The sequence below is a fragment of the Struthio camelus genome, chromosome 1, assembly GCF_040807025.1.
Source record: "Struthio camelus isolate bStrCam1 chromosome 1, bStrCam1.hap1, whole genome shotgun sequence".
Lineage (NCBI taxonomy): Eukaryota > Metazoa > Chordata > Aves > Struthioniformes > Struthionidae > Struthio > Struthio camelus.
Window position 1 is genome coordinate 49,789,952 of NC_090942.1, and position 24,861 is coordinate 49,814,812.

Genomic DNA, 24,861 nt, shown 5'->3' on the forward strand with positions numbered 1-24,861 from the left:
AGAGGACAAAATAGAGTTAAAGTTTATATCTTTAAGCAATAAAGGGCAGAAATACATCCCTACTCGATTCCTTTTATTTCCAGGAAATGAAGAGTGAAATTTTAAATGAATCCTAAGAATACTAGGAAATATTTACGTCTAATGAGAGCAAGCCTAATTATTTCTGTAAAGTTCCTTTCTGTATGACAGTGAGTCCTGTCTATTACGGTACTAACTTACTGTTATACAGAAATATTATTAAAGAAACAGTCTATATGCTAATTAGTAGAGTGCCAAAATGTAAGAGTACTCAGATCTGTATCCAATCATCCATTTAGTCCAATAGCCTGCTTGAGAGTGAGTAGCAGTTAATCAGATTTTTACCAAGTATCTAGTAGAGGATGGTCCTCTACAGTCATCCTTCCTGCAAGGAGCAGTTTGGAATCTAAACAACATGCAGCTCTGGCCACCAGTCTCAACTAGCACACAGCATGTAGCTAAGCAGACTATTTGTTTTGTCCTCTTGGGGCCCAAGTTTAAGAAACTTTCCTCTTGTCCCATAACACATCAGTTTAAGAGCCTTCATCTTGAGATATTTTTTAAAAGTCTTTTGGAAATGCAACAACACAGTTTATCCTTAGAGTCCGGCTGTTAAAATCTTGCTTGAAAGATTCATAACTTGAAAGCCATGGTAACTTCCCGTGTGCCATATTAATCCTTTCCTGTCAGAAATAGCCAGCTTGCACAGTGTAGAGCAAGCTACACTGTAGCTTGAGTAGCTTGGGGGGGGGAGGGGAGGGGGCAAACTCCTGTATTAAGATTATACCTAGATTTCCCTTCAGTTCTTTTGATGAATATTGAGAATTTAGCTTACTAATCAATTCTAGCAGGCTTCCTCCTTCTGGAATAGTTTAAGAAATACCTAACAAATAAATTGAGCCTTGCAGTATTTATCTGTTATGCTTTGCCATTTGGTGAGGCTACATACCGCTTTATCCTTTAGATGCATTTCCGCTTTCAAAAAGTAGTGTTTCCTCATGACTATAGTTTTTGGTCTTTCTAGAGTCTGGCACACAACGAAAGGCTAAGATTCCATGTTGCCTGCAGTATTACACCCTATCAGCCACTCCTTTTAAGAAACCTTCCCAGTTATGCAAGTTTTTTGTACATAAAATGATGTTGATCAGAGGTAGTTACTGGACAATTACTGGCGCACCACTCAGTACAGAGGCAATAAATATTTCTCTTGGCAAATTGTTTCTCAGCCATAAACAGTGAATGTGTAAGCACTGCTAAGTGTCACAATAGGATGCATAGGCTAAGCTGAGATACCCACCACAGCACTTCATAAGGGCAAACAAGTCAAGCAGCACATCTGCAGTCTGTCACCATCCTCAGATGACTAAGTATAGCTGTACTAAAACAGCTAGGCATAAAACTTTCATCCATATTGTTTCTGAAATAACGGCATTCAACACTAATAACATCACAACTTCCATCTTCTCCAATATTATTTTCTGTCACCTTCTCCTTCTGCAATAGGAGGAGCTACCTACATTAATAGGCATCAGGATTAACGAAGAAGTATCAGATTAAGTGGAAAACCTGCTGTCACAACAGTCATGCAGACAGCCCAGGGTTTGAAACACAACTTCAGATATGCCTGTTTACTCTTTTTCATAGCACCTCAGTCATTTAAGAGAAGCAACATTTTGGTTTCGGTCCTGTTTTAAGTCCATCCCTAATAGGACACTCAGCACTCCAAGCAGTTATAGCACCTCTTCCTTTCCTAATCTTTTTCTATTACTATTTTCCTCTCCCTAAACTAGGAACACCACTTACACAATCTGAAAGAACAGATTTTTGCCAGCAGCAATGGGATCTGCTACCCTGGATCTGGAGACCTAGAAAGCACCATACAGGTTTCCATGTCTCCACCCTCATGCTTGATTGTGATCCTAATCAGGCATTAGAGCACCATATAATTTAAATTTAGGCTATTTGTAGCCCTGATGCAGAGAGCAGTCGTCCAAAAAGCATTCATTCACAGACACAGAATAAAATTAAAAGATGTAAATAACAGGTTTTCTACTGGCTGAACAAGTTGCCACAACAGATCCCCCAAACATTTCTTCCTGGAAAAGCTTAAAGATGCTAAAATAGCTGATTTATTTGTAGAAGCCATAAGGGCAGTATTGATGAGCCAAACTTGGGTGATAAAGCATGACAGCTATCTCCGGACCATTTCTGTGTGTAGTGTTTAATCAACACATTCAGCTATAGTTGAGAGCACCTTCATCATAGAACTATTTTGTTGATGCCACCTTTAAGATACCATTAGTCTCTCTTCAAGGAAAGGTCACTCCTCCCTCTGTTGTATCAGGTAAAGTGACATGAGAATGAACAAGTCATATGATATGTCACTGCCATCATGGCCAGAGACTGAGTTGAATAGCTAATTCAGATGGTCAAACAGCAGCTCAGATTTAGTAATCTTGAATCATATCTCAGTTTTGCTAGGCTATCTAACAGCTGCTGCACAAAACCGTTAACTAACAATTGCAGCTTTATTTCTGAAGTCTTCAGGTGTGAAAATCTGTACTGTGCAGTAATTCTTCAGGTTTCTGAGAGCATAAAGACATCAACTTCATGATCAATTGATTTGGTTGAAAAAAAATGACTGCAGAAAGAGACTGCCAGTGGAGTGGTCTCCTATGATAACATTTAGGAGTCCTACTCCACTCAGTAAAGGAGATACCTGCCTCGGTTTCCTGTAAACCGAGCGTCTAAACTGTTTGCTAGCATCAATGGTGTCTAATATTAATGCAATCTGGATAGTTGTGTTTCCACTCTAAGCAGTAAGAATTCAAATTAAGATTTGCACTAGACGTCCATTTAGCTCTACCACTATGCTCTTTCTTCAAGCAGGAGAAGACCATGCCTTGAAAAGCTTCTTAGCTACCAGTCAGGTCTCTTCAGTGCTGACAACTGGATAATATTTGTTTCTCTTGCTTCCCTGTGCAACTGAAGCGCAGGGCTATCAACGAACACTGTAAAACCACAAACACTCAGGTGCCAAGAGCATAGCTACCATCGGCATAGTGAAATATTAGTTTCACATTAAGGCAGTCTGTGAATCCCCAGCAATGATTTCTAGCAGCTACTTCAATAAGGGTAATATTCCTCTTATCAAAAGGAGACATCTGAATTGTAAGCCTGCTGTGATTAGTTCAGTTGAAACTTACTCAAAAGGCCATAAGTCTATCAGTCTATGTAAACTACAGATCAGCACTCTGACTCAGCTGGGCCAGACCTGAATTACTTCCCACAAGTGTTTATTTTACTTTGGAATGTAGTAATGTTCTCCAACTTTTTCAGTCAGAGTGGTTTTAACAACTGCATACAGTACACCTCTAAAGAAAGGGAATTGGGAAGGACAGGATCCTCCATTCAAGTGAAGCACTTCAAGCAACCAGAAGAACGGTCTAGTTTGTGCATGTTGGCCTAATTCCAACTGGCCACTGTTGCAGGCTCAGATTCTTTTAAGAATCTGGATCTGTGTCCCCAGTTCAGGGTTTCCAATGAACTCCCTCAAAAAGCCTCTGCAATTCCAAGTCGGAATGCAGTGGACCTCAGCTCAGCATGAGCTTCTTCCTTATACAAGGAGTAGGAACTCTGAGACCAGCTCAGAAAAGTATGAAGCTCAATTACATTTTAATCTAGTCCCTATGTGTCAAATTTTCCTTAACTCACTGCAGCATACAGGTAAAGCAAAGTAGAGAAGCATAGAGCTTCTTCTATTCTGAGGTTAGTGACACTCAGGGAAATGACCATTTCCCCATTGGAAGAAAGTAAATAAGAACAGAGTATCACAAAACAAGAGTGGTAGAGTACCATGAAACAAAAGGTATAGGAGTTCCTGATAATCCATCTAGTTAGTGGCTCTATCTTTCCAGAGTTAAGTTTTGCATAACAAATAGAAACCTCCTCTCTGCTTTCAAGAATCAAGAGATTCTTTTGCTTGGAGAACATGGGGCTGTCCATCTCCATTTCTGGCAGAGGGAAGAGAAAACAGGCTGAGAAGCAGCCACACTAAGACTGTTCTCCCAGAAACTGCTTATTATTTCAGTCTCATTAAGAGCGACTTTTCCATTAAGTTGTCAAAGAAAGCATATGAATAAGCCATGTCTGACAACCTTTCTAATTAAGAATCATTTTAGCAGTGTTTCCAAAAAACTTACCTGAGGTAGGCAAGACTTTTTTTTTTTTTTTAACTGATATAAATATGAAGTCTGCTAATCTTCACAATAACAAGTTTCAGACTTTTAAAATAAATTCTAGGCAGACTAGCAAACAGAGATTAGGAAGAATTAGAACTTGCTACAAAAGAGGCCTATACATTGACAAAAAACCAGATGCCTCATTTTACAGCTAGTTTATGAACTTGGCTCATTTAAGTTACATGCATATTTAAGTTTGTACACTGTCAAGAAGGTTTGAAAGCTAAACATTATTGTGGTTTTTAAACTATGTTTAGCTAAAGCCTTAGTTTGATTCTCCTTCCAACATTTTAAAACATGGTTTTTTTGGGAGGAAAGGGATATTTTAAAATAGATATGAATTTATACTGAGATGATCAGGAACATCTTTCATGTTTCACATGTTTATAGGTACAGCAACACAGCTTATAAATAATGCTTCCAGGTCATCATCAGAAGATGTGCTTATACTGAACATTTGTATTTTTTTGTATTTTGCACCTCTAGCCTTGATACTAGCAGCTAATAATAAACATTGTCTTTTCCAGGCTACTAATAGCAAGGTTACTCCCAGTACACAAAGGAATTACTGCTACAGGAGTTAGATTGTAGCAGGTTTATCTCTTCCTGCTGGAATCTTTTTCTTTAAACAAAACCTTATGACTTTGCTGAGGCGGAGAGGGGTGGGAAGCTTTGTTTTGTCAGTATTTGAACACAGTTTAGAGCAGTCATCCAAGTAAAAGGACTTGGCAACATAACCAAACGGTAGTGTATGTTCAGCATCCAGAATCAAAGTGTAAAGGAACATACCAGAATTTTAGACAGTTATACAGCTGTGTCAAAACTAGAATCTAATTTGATGCACATTGCCTTATGCATACAATTAATTCTGATCAGCTTTTGAGACAACTTTCTTCCTTAAAACTCCAAAAGTAGGAACTTACTAAAATGTTACCTTTTTTTAACCTTTTTGTTGAGTGATTTCATTATTAAAACAAGCCCTTAGCTGTCAAAAAATATTTAATTACGTTTTCCCAAGTATTTAATTGCCTCACAGTAAAATTGCTCAAAGAAAGCCTAAAGCAAAGTACACTGATGCTTTCTAAACATTGTAAGATGACAAGTCTCAAACCTCCAAGTTCAGAAGTCAAAAAAATATGCTAGGCTTTCCTAGAAAATAGATGTATTTCCCTACACAGTGAGGATTCTCAGCTGTTCTTGCTTGACTAGAAGACTAGGGTTCAAGGCAGGCATTATTAAGCTAAATTTGATGGCCTATATTATGCAAGTCGGGACATTTTGGTTTTCTTGTTGATTAACATGAACTCTAGTAAAGTACACCTTTGTACATTGAAACAGAAATGATTCAACACAACAGTCATACGCTAAATTCTGATCACACGTGGAGGATATCCAACTCATAGGCTAAACTCTAGGACCTTAAATCCACAATAGCATACGTAATAGGAAAAACTGGATGAACTGGATATTTGGTCGGGTGAACACGCTCACTTGAAGAGAAGATTTATTTTAACTTCTCTGAGAAAGCTTAGGCAGCTGCTCATTTTGATAGAGCCAAGTAGCCAATTTTTAAGTATAACAAGGCCTAAAGATAGCTGAAGGAATCCATGGGTATACCAGAAGAGAAATCTCCTAAGAGAACCACAGAGTATTTGATTGCATAGAATTCTTTAAATCAAATTTTCAAGGTACTCTTACAGTTCCGAAATATTTTTTTGACAGTCATGAATTACACCATCAAACATCTGGACAAAAGCAGCTTTCCAGGAAGTACGCCTCGCAGGCATGAAACGCCAGAAAACACTTTCAGATCTAGCAATAGGGAACCAGACTCTTTACATCATAGGGCTCAGGGGTACCTGTTCAGAGAAATTTTGAACTAACAAATGCTAAATTGGCAATCTGATTTGTCATTCCTCTTATCCAGCTTCAGAATAAGTAATAAGCAGGAAAGCTTATTTTTTCAGTCCTGAGAAACTGTTAGGCCATCCAGCAGTTCCGGAAAGCAAAAGTAACTAGAATAATATAACAACAACAACATCAGAAAGACTGGCACTCACATGTAAAGATGCCTGTTGACTTTCAACAGCAGTTGTTTTGATTATGGACATAACACCTACACTAAGACTTTGTTCAAGGCCTGAACTTCTTCCATTCTGGATGATAATTTTTATAGAAAAAAATCTCTTTACATAGAAAGAAACATATAGTCTAGGAACAAGTAAATTAGTGTACAGGGCACTGTACTTCATAAAAGGACATAAGTTGTTTCTTGATGAGATGCTTCCAAATATCATATCTGTTTGTGCACATATAGCATATAACCCCTATGAGTAGGGTTCTGAGGCATACGAGTACTTGGTTATTTCTCCGTTTGAGTAGCACCTTCCCAATCAATGATACACAAACAACAGACCAGACTACAATTACAGAGGTATATACAACACTAGTGTTTACCATTATAGCAGGATATAGCACGAGGTACCTGATTATCTTTCAGCAGCTATTCGTTGACCCATTTTTCAGGAAAACCCTCTTCCATCCATGAAGTCATTTTTAAGTCAGAATTATACATAGCCATATTTGCAAAAGGTGACAGTGAACTATTTAATCTCATGACAGTTATTTTTGCAGAGCCAGCAGAGGGAGTACAGACATCATTTAACTTATCAGCTGTGGAAAAGATACCTTGTAAGAAAGCGTTACAAGAGCTGAGCCTGCAAACATAACGCAATTGCAGTTTAAAACAAGCCAAGAACTTCCTCAGACTTTCATACACATGTACATCAATGACCAGCAGAAGCTGGTGTTTTGTTTCTATTCCCCCTACCAACCATCAAATATTAAAGTCCTGCATACTGACAATAACAGCAGGATCAACTCTAGCAGTACTAACAAGTACCATAAACTTGACAGCTACATGATATTTTTTGACAAGTGAAGCAACAGTTCAGGTTAGTCAGCAATTTTTATTCCTATGATTCTGATGTTTCTGAATTTCAAAAAAGCAAAAGCTTTTTGACAATTTATTCTTTAAAGAACTGTTCATTTGGATTTCAGAAAGTTGAGAAACTAGGAGTCCAGCCCAAGAAGACTCACTAGTAAAGAGCCAGAAAGTTATGACGCCACTTCAGACCAGAAAGTAATGCAAGGCTAACCTTTCTGCTGGAACACTCAAAAGCAGGTACCTAGCAGCAAACCTGGCTTCACACATGGTCTGAAGCAAGAGCTCTGCTGCTTTATTTGCAATTTCCATTGAACTCTCTGCTTTGGAGTTAGCAATTACGATTGAATAGTGTTGACGCTGGCTGCCCTGGAAACAGTTTGAAACAGAGGAGCAGGCTTTAAGCAGACAGATTGATAGCTTTTTGCCATCTCAAGGAGGTAAATACTAAGCTCTTGGCCAAAATTAGACAAAATACCTTCCAGGCAAAAAGTCTGAAGCAAACATTACTTGCTTGTTTACAGAATACACTGCAAACATTTTAACAAGTTATCTGCAGTGCAAGAGTTTCAAAAGAAAGTCAGTATTTCCCAACTTGCTGTTAAAAGGCTAAGTTAAGATCAAATGCTCTTGCTAATCTTTAAGTATTTATCAAATTATTTTATGGGTTATATGGGTTATTTCTAACTTCCACTATTTGAAAGTTTGTGCCTGAAAAGCTCAAACAAAAGCAATAAACTGTTTTCTGTTAAAGGCATAGTGCCCAAAAGCTTAGTGTCAGAACTTCCTCTAGAAGAACAAACCGCTCCCCACCCCCACAAAAAGATAATTTCAGGGGTTTTTTTGAACTTCATATGAAGTGAGAGGATCCAGAAAGGTTTAGTCATTAAATTTTTCTTTACTGCCTACCCAAGAAGCATGCACCCACAGCTAGGAAATTTAGCATTTACTTATTTCAAGTTTTAAAAACAGAACCACCACCCTTCCTTCGGTGCACTTGATGGCTGTTTCTGTTCCTTTCTTCCTACAGGAAAGCAGTGTTCACTTCGCAGCTTCACGTTCCCCGTTGTAGATGCATTAAATGGGGGCCAAGAGGGGGGCCAAGTTGTTTCCTGTCTTACAATTAAATATCATGTGGTTGACTTAAATTTCTCCTTGAGCATAGGAGAAGATCACCTCATAGTTTTGCTTTCTAAATTCAGGACTCTAGTACCACTGCCTTTTCACTGAAGCGCTGTCATTCTTCCTCAGGCCTGTACTCTGTACCTCCCCAGCTTTCTCTGTCTTGCTCCTGAACTTCGGTCAGATTGCACTGTAAACTTAATGCAGGGAAGGAGTTCTCCTGCCTCTTCCATCAGAAATAGGGTCATGCTCAAATATCAGAACGAATTCCAATAATTCTTTGAATTATTAACACCTCTTGTGACAACAGTAGCATTTGTGCAGATCTGTAAGAAGTCAGATCAGGAAGCTGATCCAGACAGGAAAAAAGGTAATTTTCAGTCAGATTGGTTATCTGATCTGACTCACCACACAAACGCACCAACACTACTGGCAGCTCAGAAAGACAAGGTCAAACTGTACAGTATCTTTTTAAGTTAAGGGAACATGAAACCATATCCCAGGAGAGTTCCTTCTTCTCTTGAAGGATATTAGTGAATTTATTTGACTATGAAGTCATAACCAGGTGGTATAAGTGAGGTACATGTTATAAATTCACATACTTAATTCAACCAGCTATCATACCACTACTCTAATTCATCCTGTAACTGGAGTCTCATTAAGCTCCCTGATTTGGTTTTTCAATTTTACTGCAAACTGGAAAAAGAAAGACTTGGGGCAAACAAAAGAGCTATCTCACTGACAGCTGAATTTAGTTTATCTCATACTTCTGTATTAGTCCTAAAAGAATGGGGACTTTTATATATATATATATGTGTGTGTGTGTATATATATATATATATAAAGATGTTCTATTAAAAATACCCTTCTTTATATTTGAGAGATCATTACACTAAGCTCCTACTCAGGAAGTAAAGGCATGATGATCCATTTATATGAACTAGGGAAAAAGGCATTCAAAAATCCCTTGAAATATTAGTATGTTGTGAGTACTTCATCCTAGACAAATTTCTAAAGCAAATTTTACAGAATTTTACACTTTAAAACTACTAAATCTATATTTAAGGATCTATGGAGTTGTTGCTGTTTTAAACAAAAATGTAAGACCTTATGTTTATTATACAGGTGAACAACCACTGATTTCAGTGTTATTACTCCGTGAGAATTAGTACCTAAATAATTAGAAGTAGACAGATGGTAGGTGTGCAGATTTTACTTTTAGAAATCAATGCTGAAGTTCCGCACTTCTCCATCCCATTTTCCCTTTGCCAGCTGGAGATCCGATTTGAGGTTAACTTGAATCCCATAGTTCCAAAGCTTAATTTCTTACCCCTACAGGTAAATTCATCTAACCAAATGGTAACACCTATACCTAAGCTAGGTACCTTAGGCTTTTTTTTTTTTTTTAAATAGGAAACGGATAAATCAGAATTTCTACCTTAAGATTCAATTTAGATGTGTAGGACATGATCTAAAACAGTCACATGAATCTCATCCTACATGGGCTTACGTTTCTTCAGTAACGAAGGAGGCCTCGAATGACTAGCTTCAGTTTTTAAAATGGTTATCTAAATGGCAAGGATTGCACTACTAAAGTTAACAACAGTCCGCTCAGCTGAATTAGCATATCAAGCAGATATATTACCATGTAAGAGCAGGCACATGCAAGAATAAGGACATTGTTTCACAATTAGTTTAGGACTATCCAAACCTACGTTACTGTCAGAATTTATAGTTTTCTGCTCTGTCTTGTGCCAGCCCTAATGCTCACCTGACCACAAGGTCAGGGAACAGACCAGGCTGAGAACCGGTGACAAGGAAGACAGAAGCAACGTACAAGGCTCCTTCTGAAGGTCAGAGGTGACTGGGACTGTCCATTCCTGTGCTGCACACACTTAATCAGCTCGATCCAACCATGGAAGCCCCCATGCAAAAGGCAGTAATCAAGCTCTGAACACCTGCTAGAACATAACTTATGCAGGTGGTTTTACAGAACTGCTGATGACAATTTTAAGATATTAAGCTGGAAATCTTAGACAATATACCTAGCTGCAGTTTTTGCTTACTATTTATCCGGTTCATACGGTATCATAGACTAATTTAGATCAGAAGGGATCTCTGAAGGTCAGCTAGTCCAACCTGCTGCTCAGAGGAGGTCTAACTTCAAAGTTAAAGGAGGTGCTCTGGGCCTTGTCCGGTTAAGTTCTGAAAATCCACAAAGATGGAGATTCCTCCATCTCTCTGGGCAACCTGTTCCAGAGCTTAACCACCCATGTGGAAAATTCCTCTTATCCAATTGGTATCTCCTTCGCTACAACTTGTGAGCTTTGCCTCTTCTGCTGTTCACTGCTGAAAAAATCCGGCTCCACCTTCTCTGTAAATCCATGCACTGAATACTGCAGCCAGGGTCCTTTCCTTATTCTTCTCCCTTGCAGGTTGAACAAACTCTCTCTGCCTCCCCTCACCTTTCCTAACCACCTTACTGACCCTCTGTAGGACTCTCCTGTTTGTCAGGATATTTTCCATACAGTGTGTGTAGGGGGGGGAGAAGGGGTAGCAAAAACTGGACACAGTATTTCAGATGCAGCCTCATGAGTGCTGAAGGGGATAGTCACTTCCCTTAACCTGCTGCCTATGCTCTTGCTAATGTAACCCAATACTGGTCAGTCTTCATCAGCACAAGAGCACTCTGCCAACTCTCATTCAGTGCGCCCAACAAGATCACCGAGGCCTTTTCCACAGACCTTCTCCCTATGCTGCCAGCCCCTAATCTGCACTATCACATAGGGTAATTATACCCGGGGTGCAGGACTGCACACTTTTCTTTGCTGAATTTCAAAAGACAGAAGAGCGTTACACCAGCAGGAGATGGCCTACTCTGCTGGCATCCCACTGCTCCGCTGTAGCGAGAGAAGCACTGGACAATTAAATCCCAACGCAGCCTCAACCTCCTTGTATATTTTCACCCACAGGGATCAAGATTACCTAGCAGCCCTACTACCACAATCCAGAACTTGCCACATGTCACTATATTTCAAGATACAGACCAAGATCAAGTAAGTTAACTTATTTTAAGTGAGAGCTGCAGTCATTTCATGCATTAGTATAGAACTTCTGAATGCACTGTCAGTGCAAATCAAAGCTTGCTTCCAACTGTTCTGAACAGTAGCAGCTAAGAAAGAAAAACCTTTCAGTAGTGTTTTTAGTCCGTTAGCTCAATAATGCCTGGGAGAGGCCTTTGCTAACACTCATCAGATGCTTGTAACCAGCCTATTTCATTACAACCATCTCAGAGTAAATTGACTTTGCTACACTGTCCAGTTTACAGCATTTTTGCCCAAGATTAGTAAAATATTTTCTCCATATTCATTTGCTTAGCTTTAAATTTGGCACTAGAAGAATAACATGAAGCTTAGAGTCCATGCAAATGTTCAGTGTTTCGGTTTTGGATTGACTAACCCACATATTAAAATACACTACAACATCTTTCCAGAAAACTCAAAAGTAGTCCCTTCAAACATTCATCTATTGTATTTTTCCATTTGGTAAACCGGTTTCCTGTGCTTTGAGATAGCTGAAGTTAGTACGGCAGTTTCAGAATGTCAGATTTTGCATAATCAGACAACCTTTTCCACATGATTTTATAAGGCAGTCCTAGAAGCTCCTGTCAAGCATTTAGCAATACCAGTTCAACAAGAACAAAAAGGCCACATGTAAATTGCTCACTCACAAGCAGATATTATCCTTACGCTATACCGTTACTACTTTGTATGTTGGTATTTAGTTTTCTGAAATGCATGCTTATATTCAGACTGTTTCAAAAGGCTTTCTCAAAGACTGTTTCCTGTAAACTGGTGTGCAGTGTAAGCAGCTGTCTTTGTCTTAAGGATAGCTCCACTACTGGAGTGCCTCCATTAACAAAGACAGACTAACAAGCCAAAAAAAAAATCCAAAAGGCAAGAGGCCATGCTTCTCATGTTCTAGGCAGATAATTTACGGTTTTACTGTTGAATCATTTTCAACTCACTTTAGAAACAGCAAGATTGGTGAAACCAGAACAAAGTCGTCATATGCCTGTTAGATACTGCCTTACTAAGCAGCTAGTCAGCTTCAGTTTAGACACAAGTCCCTGGATTTGCTGTCACCACAGGTGAACTCACCTATTACCAAAATACATTATTCAAATCAAACATCATAAAGAATAGAATAAGCTATATACAAAGCAAGCTTGCTGCAGAATGGAAAATAGCTGTAACTTAACAATATCAATGTAAGGGTTCAAGAAGTAGGTGAACACAAGCAAAAATGATTTGTGCTGTTAATAAAGCAGAAGGAAAACAGGTGGAATCAGTGCAGGTGTTAATAGCAGTAGAGCTCCTTCCCTAGCTGCCAGACCCTCCAGCTTATCAAACTATTCTAAAGCTGTGTAGCACAGATACCGCCAACCTGTTTAAATCATTTCATCTTTTACACTACCTCACTGGAGTAAGGTTGCTAGACCCTGCTCTAATTTAAGTATGAAGTCTATGAAATACACTGCATATCAATAAAGTATTGCACAAGATTCATTCCCAAGTGAAGAAAGGGATGAGCAGACCAAAGTGAAGCAATGTAAGTACAATGTGACTCAATGACAGCAACAGCAATCGCACCTAGATAGAAGTGACAAACTCCTGTTCAGTACGCATATTAGGATTTTCCTTTAGTCTCTGTTATATTTAAATAGCAGCCATAGATTAAGAAATACCACTCTTTCTCAGACAACTTAAGGACTAACCATACCTGTCATCTTTTCTATCCATTTCCTGCTACAATCTCCTTTGCTATCTCCTAAGCAAAGCCTTAGAAAGCAAGTCTGTACACACAATATGACAAGCAGTTTTTCATTTCCTCTCCTTCAGTGTTAGAAGCCACCAAGGTATACAACAAACGGTTGTAATACTCTTAAATATCTTTGCATTAAATAAAATGTTAAAGGATAGACCCAAATCTTTTTTTTTTTCCTGGAAAGCCATTAGTTCAAGGCTGACACTTGAACTATCTTCTGATCTACTTCTCATAGACAAGAAAGTTATTCTGACAGATTAGTACTTTCTAGAGAACAGCTTCATGTGACAGCTGCACAAGGAGGACTACTCCTGCACCACCTACCTGAATGCCACTTCCCTTGTGTGACCCTTGCCTCTCATCTTATACCTTGCCGAACATGCTCACTGCACTAGTCTTGTGCAAATGATCTGGTGGTCTAGTGAGTCAGAGAAGCACAAGTAGCACACAGGAGAAGAAAAAGCATTGAGCAGCTGAGGACAGGGTGGAAATGAAAGTAGCTATTAGGCGACCTCAGTCACCCCATGAAACTTTCCCCTCATAGTGACAAGCCAAAAGACAGAGTAAAGTACAAAAGAACTTGTTCTAACACTTTTGGATTACGCTGATCTAGCACACCAGCTTTGGAAGGCCATGACACAAACGTGCCATAACTTCAGAGTAATAAAAAAAAGCAATCAAGCATCTTGCATGAAATGTTAAACAGAAGATTGGCTAGGTACTTCTGTTAAGAATCAAAAGATACCCTTTTTTAAAAAAAACCGCCATATAAAAATAAAAGTTTTCCAAGCTTTATTTAGAGGCTTACTGTGGCCACTCTCCTACCAATTTATAATGTTCTATAAGTCTTCCAAAAAAAAGTTTGCAGTAGCTGCAAGACTTCACTTCTTCACTGCTAATGGCTAAGCCCCTTATGTCAACCAAACACATCATGACATGGTACTCTACTGTGGAAAAATTCCATCATATACAGCTAACGCCTCTTCTTCCTCCTTTCCCCATAAGAAGCTACTAGTTATTTTGTTTGTTTTGTTTTAAAGCCAGAAAGCTATTTTGACCGAAGTCACAGATGATGTTTACTCTATCACACAGATAATTTTTTGAGAAACCTGATTATCAATAAAACCCAAGAAGTCTCAGATTCCTTAGAAATGTAATAGTTCAGGAGGTCATACCTGATACTGCAGGCAACACATTCTTGCATTTGCATGCACACAGAAGCAATCCCGAAAGAGCCATATGGACAACTAGACAGTTTGTCTAATAACAAGTGCAAAAGGATCTCTCTGCAGGAGCACATTGTTTCATGGAATCATGGAATCAGAAATTGTTTCATGGAATCATGACTAAGATCACCTTGGCTTCAAAAACCTTAAAATGAGTATCAAAATTAGGGTTTCAACGAAGACATAAAACAATCTGAAACAGAACATACCACTGACTCTTACACTGGGCAAGTCCAAAGAAGTTAAATAGCTGCTTAAGGTAAGAGTGGCTGAACCATCTTTTTTGCCTTGAGATAAGGAAGTCTCACTATCATCTGTAAATACAGTTTTCACTATCAACTATTCAAAGTATGGCACATCCAAGGCCTCTTCTTCATAGATCAGACACTGTATACCAAGTGGTCAGAACCTAATAGTGTTGTATTCCCTACTGCCACCTTATCTTTCAGTGAATATAAGGGCACAAGTAAGGGTAGATTACAAGTGATAGGCTCTACAGAAGTGTGTTTTAAGAACGTTTCCTGCGTGCAACGAGAATTAAGGCCGCATCCCACTTGTAGGCCACATTAAAAAATTAAGACATGTAGACCACTGAAGGGAGATCCTCTTGTTCCTACTTCATAGTTACGCATACATGGAAGGCCATGAAGAAACTCACCTAGACCTCTCCTTCTCCGAAGCAGTACATCAGAGAGTAGCCAGCAATATGCCAACACTAGCACTGTGAGACACCAGTTACTTTCAGCAGCAAAATGAATCACACTTAGTGGCCAGCACCAAATCCTGTCAGAAATATCCTTTCATCTTCAAAATTTATGTATGTACTCCCTAACTGCATGGTACAGTTGCCACCAGCATGAGGGTAAACCTTCTTGTACCCTCCATATCCCCCAAAGAGAGGGCGTGAGATTTGTCTTGTAACATATCATTATATCTCATTCACTTTATTGGACCAAAAGAATTTGGATTTACTTTCAGAGTTATTTCCAGCCTTTCTTAAAAAGAAACAAAAAACAAAGAAGACCCACACACTCTCCTACATTTTCTTAACATTTCCTCTCCCACTAGACCTTTCAAATACCGACAGGGAAAGCCTCATGCCTACTTTGCAGTTCACCAAAATTAAGCGAATAACACCTCCTGCTGGCATCTGTCATTTAAAATAAGATTTATAAGTGGCAGCAGAAATCACTTTCATAATGTTTACTAGAATATGAACAGCTTGAGCAGGCAGATCCCCCAAATTTACTGTTCATATTAAGTGAGAGCTGTCATGAAAGCTAGAAACTCATTTTTATAAGCTGTATTTGAAAGCCTGATAACATAGGAATAAAATACAAACTGGACCATTCCATATACTTGTGTTGAGACTATATTCAGGTGTGAAAAGGTACAACTGCTCCAAGATGGGTTATTACAGTTCTTTTTGTCTCGTAATTTAATTGTACAAAGTACCTCTCAGAAATTCCTCCAATACATCTTCCATCCATAGTGCTTATTAATATTGCTTCCATCTTCTGTAGGTACCTGCCCTGCCCCAGATGTACTAAACCCATTTTTGCTCTTTACACATTTGAATGCAAATACTTGGGTTTGTTTCCATAAACTCAGCTCCTTCCTTATTATTTATCATTTCACTGTGTATTTAGTGAACATGATCTTTTCCAATATTTGAAGCCAAAGTTAGGGGAAAATCAACAGTAGTGACAACCATTTAAAAGTGAAGATGACCAAACGTAAAAACAAGCCATTTTCAGTTATATGAATAACTAGCTATTAACACTTCTGGCTAATATCCATCCTTTACCTAAGTCATAATATGGGTTCCCTTCCAGAAGGAAAAAGCAAACCACCACATACGTCACATCTACTCCTCTCCTTGCTTTTCAATCAGTTAACTTTGTAAGGAGAAATAAGTGATGCCTTCAGGAGCAAATTCAACATGTTTGAGTACAGAAAAATGAAACTACTGAGATTGTTGCACCCACTACAGAAGCTAGTAGGAACAGCTAATCTTAACTTTTTAGACACAGTACTGCAACTCCAAGATCTTATCTATTTTTTAATTAAAATACTCTACAAAGATCAGTATCTCCTGAACAGCAGCTTTAATGAGTTTTTTTTTATTATTATTGAAATAGTTGAAAAATATGATTAAATTTTTATTGATCTTTTTGGAAAGAGGTAAGTGTGCATTTCTATAACAAAAATCTACAATAGATTCAAGTACTCTCCCTTATTTGTCAAAAGACGTTTGCATTTATATACCCTGGGCTAATCAAGGTTGTCCATTACTCTGCATTAGGTTAATCTTTGCTAACTGAAAGCTGATTTCAACTCTGAGTAAAACATGCATCCTTGTTGCACTTATGTTATTTTTCCCGTTAAACAGGGAAGAGACGTTTTATATTAAAATAGTTCAAACACTTAAAGACATCACTGAGGTCATGTTTCAGTGGTAAAGAATGCTCAAGTGCCATTAATATTTAGTCTACCTTAATGGAAGAAATTTGAGTTAGAAGATACTTCAGGTTATCTTGTCCACCCCCATGTCAAGGGAGACTTGCTTGCTACGGCATGTTACTGACTGCTTTGCCGAATCCATTTTGAATTGGTTAGTTAATACAGGTCCCAGCTCTTCCTAAAATCTTAAATGCTGGCAAATTTAAGTCTTTTGCGGTGGCTTCAATAGATCCAATCTACATTTATTCTTTCTTAATACCTCCATCTTATAAAAAAACCTGCAAGCTGTTATGTTTCTCTTATTTCCTGAATAATCTTGAACAGATAAAAAAAAGGCTAATTGCTAGATTTTCCTAACTGTGAGCTACAACACATTTACAAGCTTCTCAGTTGCCTGTTAAGCTTCCACAACATGACTTAGAGGTTCTCAGTTGTAATAGCTGACAGAAGTTCTCTACACTGTGGTCCAGTGAAAGAATCACTTCCTAAATGAGATTTTAACATTAAATAAGAGTATTTGAATTACTAGAATCACTAACAATTATTAGCTGATTGGATATTATAAGAATAGGGATCCTTTGCTTATATCGTTAGCTCTAGGTAAAATAACTTTATAAGAAACCAAAATGTATCATCCAATGCTAAACACACAACAGCAGCTACTTAATATGCAATAGTGAGTCACTGTATTTGTGCATACACACAGTACAGCCACGATCCACTTTAAAATTAGCTTTGACTTATATCATTTGAATTACTGACATCATAAGCAGTTATTTTTTTTCTAAATGAGGTAATGTTGCAGTTCAGCACTGAACTAGCAACATTGATTGGGAAAGCCTTCAAGTGTTTGTAAATAACACAGGAACCCTATTTCTTGAGCCCAAATAACCCCTGTCTAGGTGAAAGCTTTCAATGACTAATGAATAAAAAGAGCAGCAATACCCTAAACAACTCAACAACACTGTTCCAGACCAGCAATTTCACCTTTTTTTAAAGTGTACGAGTATTTTTCAGATTGAATTCAGTGACCACTTTTTCCACTGACACTAAAAGAGTTTCCATTCATTATGCCATAAGTATTAAAGTTTAGTACATTGGAAGCTATTCCTGCCAAAAGAGTCAATGGTTCAAAGATACACAAGTTTACTCCTGTCGGAATTTGCTATTGTGATGTTTGGAACAAACCCTTGAAAAGCTCCAACAGTCAAACAAGAAGTCACACGGGCTATAGCTACAGCCATATATTAAGACACTAAGAGGAACCAAGGAGTTGGCAAGCTATCTAATCAAAATCTTTATCATCTAAAAATGCAATTTCGACTCAAATTCAGTAGGACTGACAAGCATTTTAAAGATGCAGCACCTTTTGGACAGGATGCGGTTTTCCAGAGATACACTATACTCCTCCTGCCAACAAGTAAGCCAAGGCTGTAAATTGCTAATGATGCAAGACACATTTCACAGGTACACTTGGCTTGGGACTTCATTTCCAAGAAGGGACATGTTCCAGGACATGACTTGAATATTCACTCAGCTAGCTACCCCTTAACTCACTGTTAAGCCAGATATCACTTTAAATACATTGTTAGAATGACAGTTTAAAACAAGGCATTAGGTATTAACAGTTACTTTTAACCAGTATGCGAGAAAAAAGCCCCACAAAATTAAGTTAAGAATTTAAGAATGCTGCATGTAATAGCTATTTAAGACTTTTTGATTTCGGTGATGGGGAGTTTATAACGACAAGAAAAAAGCCCCTGAAATTTTGTTACTGTGTACCTTTCTTCCCCCCCCCCCCCCCTTCTCATGCAAGGAGGAAAAAATGAAGTGAAACAAAAAAGAAACATTTAAATATTAGCAACAATTTTTGTTGCACGTGGAACACAAATAGCACTATTTAGACTCCTATCGCAGCTGTGCAAATTAATCACTCATCAGGCTGAAAAATCTGGGACAGACTCACCCTTAACTCCCGATTTTCAAGAGCTTTTATGAATTCAGGCTTACATCGCTAGCCACTCCAAGAATCGTCACTTACATTGCTAGAAGTTACATAAAACGAAATGCCTCCACAGATCAGCGAGACCAGCTTTATCGGTTAGGTGTCCGCGAGACCTCCTTTCCCGAAATCCTAAATTCTTCCTTCCGAACCGCTTCTACCCACAGCCAAGGAGAAGGAGCCGCGCTGCAGCCAGCCGGGGCAGCCTTCAGTGCAGCCTCCGCGCTCGCCTCTTCCGCACGCCCCCCCCCCACCCCTCCCGCGCCCGCCCCGTCGGGAAACACACTCCAGCGTGAATAACGAGCGCTCTCTTCTGCAACTGGCAGAAACCATCCCCCGGTGCCCGGGCCCGCTCACGTGGTGCGGCATCCAAAGGTTATATACACCATTTGGCGGCGAGTGACACCGCCAGCGCCGCGGCCGGCCAGGCGCTGCCCTGAGCGCCGGCGGCAGCCCCGCGCCCGCCCCAGGCTCCCTCCTCCCCGGGAGCCGCAGCATCCCTCCACCGCGCTAGCGAGCCGACCGGCAGCCCCCAGTCAGCCCCGCTCAGCCTGCTCCGACGGGCAGCAGCGCACGCCTCGGCCGCCGCCAAAATCAACCGCCCCAGGGAGGCGGCGGCAGCGGTGATGATGATGCCGGGCTGCCGGCGCCGCGCGGCAGCGGCTGCCTCAGCCGGCGGCGAGCGGGGGCTCAGCACCACCTTCATCCGCGGTGTGTGCGCGCCGGGCCGGGGCTCCGCGGGGCCGCGGCGTGCCAGCTCGCCCCGCCGCCGCCGGGGGGGGGGGGGGGGCAGCGCTCGGCGGGAGGCAGAGCCGCGCATCGGCTGCCCTCAAGGTCACGCCGCGCCCGGCTACGCGGCGGCCAGGTGCGCGCTCCGGTTACCTCCGCGGGGAGGACAAAAAGCGGAGAGCCGCCCGCCCGCCCGCCCGCTCGGCGCGGTACAGCGAGCCCCGCCGCAGGGGCGCCCCCCATGCGCCAACCGCGCCGCCGGTGCTGTGCGGCGCAGCGCCGCCCCCCCCCCCCCTCCGGGGGCGCGCCGGCAGCGGCCATGGCCGGCAGCCCCCCGGCGGGCAGCGGCCCCACCGCCGCCTGCACCTGCCGGCGCGCCGCTGCCCGGCCGGCGGCGAAGCGGCGCCCCGAGCCCCGCCGCCGCCGCCGCGCTGCTTACCTCGACGCCGCCGCTTGCAGCCGCCAGCCCGGGGGGGGGCCGCGATGAGGCGCCCGGGAACCTGCCGCCGCCGCCCGCTCGCTCGCTCGCATAAGGTCCCCGCGCTGCCCGCCCTGCCCACGGCCGGCCCCGCCGCGCCGCCCCCGCCCTGCGGCCGGGGAGGAGGGAGGGAGGGAGGGAGGGACGAGGGGGTGGGGGAGCGGCGACCGAATTGGGGAGGGGAGCGGCGGGGAAGGGGCCGCGGGTGAAGGAGGAGGCGGAAGGAGCGGGGGGGGGGGTCACGAACCGCCCGCCCCGCCCCCGCCGCCTCAGCGGGCAGGAACGGCGACTCGCCCTCCCGCCTCACGGGCGCTCCCGCCGCGCCTCAGCGCCCGCCGCTCCCGCCGCACGCACCGGGCAGCGCCGAGCAGCCCCAGCCCCACCGAGTAACCGCTACAGGAGCCGGGCGCCGCAGGGCGGAGCGAGCCGCCGCCGCCACCGCCGCGATCACTCACTTGTTCGCTCCCCGCCGCGCAGCCCCCTCCTCTCCTCTGCCCGCAACCGCCGGTGCCCGCCGCCCCCTCACCGCCTGCCTGCCGTGCCCCGGCCACGTGACAGGGCCCCCCGCCCGGCGGAGGAAAGGGGGGTCCCGACGTGCGGCGTCTTCAATGGGGGAGGGGGAGGGGCCTGCGAGAGGCACGGCGCCGCGGGGGGCGGGGCCCGCGCCGCCCGCCCGCCCCCCGCCGCCGCCGCCGCCACTGGCGGGCGGGCGGCTGACGCGCTTGTTTCCATGACGTCGGTGGGCAGGGCCGCGGCGTTTGATGGAGCCCGGCGGGCTTCGGGGGTCGGTGACTTTGCCACGAGCGGCTCCCGCGGGGGCGGCGGCCGGGGCCGGGGCGGGTGGGCTGCGCCCCTCCCCGCCCGCCAATTCCCGGGGCTCCGCGGCGGGGCCGGCGGCTGCCCTTGCGCCGGGGGCGGTGGCGGCGGCGGCGGCGGGAGGGGCCGGAGTCCCGCGGGGGGAGGGGGCGGGCCGCCGGCGGTACGCGGCGAGCCCCGGGGGGGCGGGGCGCCGCCGGGGGCGGGGGCCGCGGCCATCCCGAGGGCGGCGGGTGGGGGGCGGGGCCGCGCGCGGCCGCCCTAACGGTCCGCCGGGCCCGCCCGCGCGCGGTCCTCCCCCGCCCCGGGGGGGCGCGCGCGCCGCCGGCGGCCGTTGAGGCGTCGTTGCCGGCGGCCGTTGGGGCGCTGCCGCGGAGCGGAGCGGCAGCGCCGTGGCGGAGGGGAGTGCCGGCGGCCCCGCGGCGGGGTAGGTGTGGGTCGGCACCGCGGCCTCCCCCTCTCGCCCCCGGCGGGTGTGCGGTGCTGTCTTCAGAGGGGGGCTGAGGGACGGCGTTAAGCCCCAGATTGGTGACTGTGGAGACAGCGTTTCCTGGGGCGGGGTGGGGGTGGGGAGGAACCAAGACCTTCCTCCCTACCGGTTTATTCATCGTTTATTAAGAGTGAAAATGAGAACCACAGCGTTTTCTAGGTGAAGATCTCAGTACAATTGCGAAAATGAAGCAGTCATCAGCGAGGCTTGCCTCAGTGAGATAGATGTTATGTTCCTTGTTAAATGGGGCCAGCTGAGGTTCAGAGAAGGTAAAGGTTAAACGACAGAAGTGAGTGTGTTGCTCTGAGTGCTGTGGGGTGTGGGATCATCAGGTTTAGCCTCTTCAGGCTTACCTCTCTCTGGGATCACTAGCAGCTTTTGCAGAGGAAATGGAAGCGTACAGAAGCTGCACGTGTTCAGCACCTTTCTGTCCCAAGCCCGAGGACTCTTAGGTTGGACAAAGAAAAATTAACGAGGGTGTCAACATCTGGGCTCAAGTGAGTTGTCAGGATACACTGGAAGTTAATAACAGGTCCGGGAATGGAATTGAGAAAAAAAAAAAAAACCCTTCAAGTCTTTTTTTTCAATGCGGTAAATCAGTCTCTTCAATGAAAAATCCTTGTACACAAAACATACATAATTCTATAATCTTTTTGTTTTAGAGTTTTATTTTGACATACTGTCAACCTCTCTGTTGACCATTTCACTAGAATGCATGGACCAGCTGTGCTATAGGCTGTCAAATTCTTTTAGCCTACCATAAATGCTATTTCTCCATTGTTAGTGTTCAAACCCCACTGCTTTTAGAGTCAATGCTGTGTAAAAGGAACGAAGCTCATGTATCATTATTGTTATAGATCTGAGATGTTACAGAGAATAGGGAGTTAAAGCAACAGATTGAAGTCAGTACGAAACAGCCCACAAGGACTGGCAAATAAATAAATTATCCTAACTACATTATTATCACGGCTTGCTTGAGCTTCATAGTCTCTTTCTTACCTGTATCCCTGTTACATTTTTCTCTTTGTTCAAGTGAGGCAATCAAAAGAGGCTGTGAGCAGTAATTGGCTCCTGCCCGTTTTGGAAGTTGCTAAAAATACTACCTTACCTTTGCATATCTGAAGGTCAAATGAAAAATCAAAATACCGAGGTAGACAAATCCTGCAGACGAATCTATTGAGGTTCTTTCTTGCATTTCTTCCCAGAAGGGGACTATAAAACTATCTGAACACATATCAAACAAATTCTCCTACATTCTACCTGCAATTTAGCACTCGTATCTGCACTGATCACTGTAAGCTTCCCTAGGCACTTGAAAATTACATTTCCAGCTTTATTAGACTGGCAGATGTGTTCTGCACAGTTCTGTCATATCTCCTAGCTCTCAGGCAGACAAAATTAGCTTTGGTTAAGCTAAGAAGAAGATGATATGTTTAAGGCATTGCAATCTGAGTACATGCCTGTACCTGCTTCATTTTGTCTTTGGGGAAGGTAGTCAGTTTGTGCTTCAGTCTTTCATTTATCAAATGTGAATAATTTGTTTCTATTTCCTTTGTGAGAAGGAAGCAGGGATAGAAGTGATAGGTACCAAAATAATTTTGTGAGATACTGTTGTAGCAGTTCATTAAGTGGATATGTTTTTCATAGGAAGGCACAAAATAGTTACTATTTAATGTTCCTCTTACACGAATATACCAGGACAACATAAAAACATGCAGCACAAATTGAGTGAAAGTAAGAAGGAAAAACTCCTTGTAGCTCTAGAGAGTATCCTATGTATTCAAAAAGTTTTTCAGATTAATCCTCCAGCTACAATATTCTTTATGATTTTCGTGAGAAAATAGGCACTCCTCCTATTTCTAAAGGTTAGGCACATCTGATCGAGTAACAAAACCTTCCATGTAATTTAGGTCACCAATCATACAAATCAAGCAAAAATAAAATGCACAAAGGAATATTTCTGGAAATATTTCATTTCATTTTTGAGGAAACATTACCATTTCAGGAAAATTCAGTGTGGTGTGCAGACAGTTTGGAAAGGCCAGATTTGACAAATAATGACAATAGCTCTAACTCATTTTGTGACCAACACTGTAGTGACGGAAGTACCATAGATTTTTACAGAAGCAGAAAATGTGTCACAGAGAATTTAAGTGGGTTGCCTGCATCTGATCCATTTACTATGAGGCTTTTAGCATAAAGAGCATGAATTTGAGTGTTTGGATCATTACAATATTTGGTCAAAAGGGAGTAAGGTGATCAAGGCCTGAGTGACCACCTTCACCATTCTGTATGAACTAGGGGCCTTTCAGCAAACCTGCGTAATGGGCTTGACCCAAGAAGAGAAAATAGCACAGTCTTTTCCTAGTTTGTGCATGGATCAAAACCTCACTAGATTTTGAAACTGGTTTCCTGACTGTGCTGCGAGTGCTAATCCTGTTCAAACTGAGCCAATATAGGAGTAAGTGGAATCAAGGCTTTTTTAAAGTTGATGAAACTGCAGAGCGTGCAGCAAGTGTGAAAAGTTAGGAGAATTTTTGCATGCAAACATGAAGAAACGAATGGCCAAAGATTCCACCAGTTTTGCATGAGAAACTTTTACCAGACTAGCTACATATCTTTCAGTCGACTTTCTCAGTGCAGTACTACTCTGTTCACACGCACTCTACACAGACCATTCTAGGCAAGAGTCCTTTTCCTCCTGTGCTCCTGGCTGGAGCTCTACAGCAACTTTCTGCAATGTCGTTAAGGTGGTGTCTTATGTGACAATATCCTGTATCATAACAGGTTGATCAGTATGTTGACTAAAAGACTGAACAATCTGACTTTGCAGACAATTGACCTCTCTTTTTGTCTTGTAGATGTCATCGTAGCCAGATTGCACTGTCATCCACCCATTCAGTTTAACCAAGGCCCTTGTGAAACAAAGCGAGCTCACCTAATTTATCTTGAAATCAAATTTACCTTTCCCTTAGGAAATAAACTTATCCATAAACATCCACAGATTTATCAGCTCAAAATTCTTTTCTTGACTGTTCAGGAACTCAGGATTTATGCATAGTATGTTTCCATCTGTGAATACATATGATAATCTAAGATATTTGAAATTTCGTTCTCACTTTCATTTCTGTCACAAAACTTTTTTTTAACTATTTTTCTGTTATATTCTTTCACTGTGATAATGCACAGTCAGGAGGGTGAGAAATAAAAAAGAAGTAAGATAAAGAAAGGAACAAGAGAAAGGAATGATTGTTACAAATCACCTTTTTTTCATTTATGTCATACTTGAAATCCACCGAAAATACATACTGGACTTCATATGCTCACTAACTGTTTGTTCTTTTCATGTTCTTTTCAGGCGCTGCCACGGCACACTGTTATTACAGCCCCAGACCAGATAAAAGAGTGCAAAGATACTTCGTGAACAATGGCACAAAGTCTACATTCAAAGAAAAAAATAGCAAAGTATAAAATCCTGGAACTGACAGAATCTGACTCTGTAAGG

The 24,861-nt window shown here is 42.5% G+C and overlaps 1 protein-coding gene across 15 annotated transcripts in view; it reads right to left on the reverse strand.

The window, feature by feature from the left end:
* The window catches only part of ATP2B1 (ATPase plasma membrane Ca2+ transporting 1), a 65,619-nt gene extending 44,940 nt beyond the window's left edge, over positions 1-20,679 (reverse strand). For 3 of the 15 annotated variants that reach the window (XM_068937042.1, XM_068936982.1, XM_068937079.1), the window contains exon 1: positions 20,012-20,378. The gene's annotated coding sequence lies outside the window, so the exon portion shown is untranslated. Of the gene's footprint in view, positions 1-18,807; positions 19,173-20,011 lie in introns of those variants that run through there. The other 12 variants (XM_068936988.1, XM_068937087.1, XM_068937069.1 and 9 more) reach the window with 7 other exon arrangements.
* Between the last annotated feature and the right edge of the window lie 4,182 nt (positions 20,680-24,861).